This window comes from Candoia aspera, chromosome 5 (assembly GCF_035149785.1).
Source record: "Candoia aspera isolate rCanAsp1 chromosome 5, rCanAsp1.hap2, whole genome shotgun sequence".
In the NCBI taxonomy this organism is placed as follows: domain Eukaryota; kingdom Metazoa; phylum Chordata; class Lepidosauria; order Squamata; family Boidae; genus Candoia; species Candoia aspera.
The window spans coordinates 55,345,780-55,349,408 of record NC_086157.1 but is presented as its reverse complement, the minus strand read 5'-3'; positions in this window follow the sequence as shown (position 1 = coordinate 55,349,408).

The following is a 3,629-nucleotide window of genomic DNA, read 5'->3' as shown; positions in this document are numbered from 1 at the left end:
ACGAAGTTACTTTTTCATCACAGTTGTAACTGAACAGTTGTTAAACAAGGCAGTCGCTAAATGAGGACTACCTGTACAGCTTCCTCCTTTCCTGGACATAATAAATTAGACCTTATAGAACTAGAAGTAACAATAGCAGGATACCTAACAACTGTTTCAGGACCACTTATGAATTCAGATAATTGATAAATAACTTAGCTGCCTGTGTAAACTTTTATCTGACAGCTTTCTACCATATTAATCAAAACAGATGCAAGAGAATACAACTCAGTATACAAACCAGTTAAATCAGAATATTTAGATATTAATGAATTTGAACCATTCTAAAGCTGCAGCTGTACAAACTATTTATTTATTTATTTTTCAAATTTTTATCACCGCCCATCTCTCCCGAAAGAGAGACTCTAGTTTGGTTCTGTAACAAAATCTTCAGTGCTAGCCCAGTTCACAAAAGCTTTATGGCTTGTTTATCTCTGTGGCTTGTTTAGCTCAGGCTTGGTGCAGTAGTGCTCAAGCCTGGTGATACCATGACCCACTAAAATGAGAAATGAATTTGACTCTTCCACGAATAAAACCAACGATTCAGGGATTGACTACCATTCCTGGGGCAGCATTAAAAAAAAAGAAGAGAGAGACCCCCTTCTATGTTGCCCATAATGTCCCACACTTTGAGAAGTCCTGGCTTGGTATATTATGTGAAATCAACTATTGTAGTGTGCAAAACATGGTGTATGGTTTATTGCAATGTAAGTCAGTGAAATACAAACATACATACATACATACATACATACATACCTTCCTTCCTGATTGAGAGTCTTTTCAATTGTGCAAGTATTTAAAAAGGCATGTCAGGCCTGTTGAGAGTAGAACCCATCCAAATTGATGAAGTTTCCTTGCCTCTTAATTACACATCATTTACACTCCAATTTATAGCAATCAAACAATTATAGCAAATCAATGCATTGGGCAATGCTGGGAACAGAGGCATAGAGGGTCACAAGTTTCAATTATTTGAATAAGGCTATTATGTCAGTACTAAACAAGAGTTTTAAAGGTAATTTTTACAGATTTCAATGAAAAGTAAATAAACTTAAGGTTGCAGCTCAAGTATTTTCGCTAGTATGTCAGTATCAACAAACTGACATCGCTATTCAAATGGATGCCATGTCATATTACATGACATTACTACTGTTACTCTTAATCTGTGTCTCATGCTAAACATGCAGGACCAGTCCACTAATCTGCCAAGAAACTTGCTTACATTGTTGCCAGGAGCAAAAGAAATGTGAAATAAAATAAAGATTTGGATTTTCTCTGAAATCAACTATTCATATAAAAATAGTAACAAGGGAATGGTGTAATGGAGCCTTCAAGCTGGCATCCTTCACATGTGCTGGATTGTAACACCATAATTTCCAGCAATGGCCATTGGGAATTATTGGAAGCCCAGTGGCCATTGGGAATTCAACATATCTGGAAGATAACAGTTAGTGGAAGGCTGTAAAATTCCACTGGACAAATCTTCCTTTAACTCCTTCCCCTGTTCTTCTGGATTTGCTGTTTTACCAGACTGTTGCCCTTTCTAGGCTTCCCTGATTCCTCTCTTCTTTTTCTGCTTTCATTCCTGTTTTTCTTCTTTTAGACTTCTGTTTCTACCTTATTCCATGAGTGAATACCACTACAAAGGCCACAGCATCCCCACTGTTCCACTTCTCTTTGATTACACATCAAAATAGTGATTCCGTGCTTTACACTTCACTTCCACATCAGCAAAGCCCTTAACGCATTAGAATATAACAGATTTTGTTCATATTAGTGCCCTTACCTATTCTAGCTAGGAATTCTGAGAGTTCTCAACACTGTCAGGGCACTTGATTAATGAAAGTTGGAATACAAGGATTTTTGAGGACATCAGTACACAACATAATTTCTGGTCAAGTGCATACACCAGCAACTGCTCCTAGAACTTCTATGAGAACCCATATATACAACTTTTGCTGACTTGCACGAGGGTTTGCATACATGTTGAGGACTGTATTCCAAAAGTACAAATTCCATTGAACTAATTTTAAGTTTATTTGCAAGGTTTAGGGCTTTCCTTCTGTCCTTAAAATCCACAACTCCCTCCCCCCCAACTGAAAAGGAGCTAACTTCCTCCCCCAATCAGCTGGGCTTTGGGGGGCACAAAAAGGGCATTGGCAAAGCTGTTCTTTTTCTATTGCTATTTTAGCAGATGCATTGGTTACAATTATTCTTACCATTTCTGCTTTATGACATAAAACAGCATGCATGTAACACACACAAGACTTGGTGTATTAAAAAGTGAAATCAGCAAACTGCTTGTAGAACAGTTAAATTACCAATAGCTTTAATGGACCACATTACATCTATCAGTGAGTTATTCAGAGGCATAAAGCAATATCCTTTATCTTTTGGGAACAAATGAAAGAGGCTGAAAACAAAAATCTGGCCCTAAACCATCTTTGCTGCAAGATGGAGACCTGATTTAAAGGGGGACAGTGACATTTTTTAAAAAAAGCCCTTTTGAACATTCACCTTCACAAAACCTGGGGAGGAATGACTTGAGAAACAAAGTATTGTAGTGGAAATCATAACTGTAAGATATTGAAGCACAAAAACCCAAACTTGATTAAGAATCTGATTCTTTTCCCTATCTTAAAATCTGGGATAAGGGTATATACTTACTGACACGCTTCTTCAGAGACCAGAGAGGGAATTTGGAGATGTGGTAGCTACAAAAATAACCCAGACCTCCTGTGACAAAAAGAAGTCTATTAAAAATAGACTTGCTTAGCTAGCTGTTTCCAACTCTGGAGCACTTGCAGCCTGATGGTAAGAAATCTGGTCATTAGGCAGTGAATGGCCTTGCCTATAATTGGAGAATATGCTAGAAGAGAAAACCCTGAGGAGGGACCAACTGAGCATTTTGTTACCTTCTTCTAGGAGAGGTGTAATACCTGGGGTTTGTAGAATGCAGTGATACAAAATTGGTATAAACTTTGGCATTTTTGTGTGTGAATATAATAATGATATATATTTTAGGTGTTAACCTGGAATCTTAATTTGAAATATTTCTACCCCCTTACCCATAGTACTATAAAAACTTTGACTGGTGAACAAAATTATACAAGTTTACTTTCACATATTTTGGAGCTAAGACAATGTTGGTTTAAGAGTGCTCAGGAGTCCTCAGAGAAGGTATGTTAATTACTTACTGGGTGGATGGGTACAAAGCCTGAGATTTATGTAACATAATGGTAAAAAACTTTGGCCTGGTTTCTGAATGGAAACCAAATCTTGGTATTTGTTCGTTCATTACAAAATGGCAGGAAGATTCAACTACAAGGTGTAAGAAGACTACATTGCTAAGTTATGTGACTAGCCAACTGAGAGAAAATGCTAGAAATCCTAGCAGAATGCTATAATTAGCATTCTTTCTCCTCTTTAGCATTTATTGTGTGCAGTTGTAGATTATCTTGTGCTCTTATTATGTGACAGGCAGATACACCAAATAGAACCCATATTACTTGAACTGCTTTCATCCCAAACTAAAGCAACTGCATGAAGCATCTTGCTAATTGGGCTAAATGGCACATTCACACATTAGT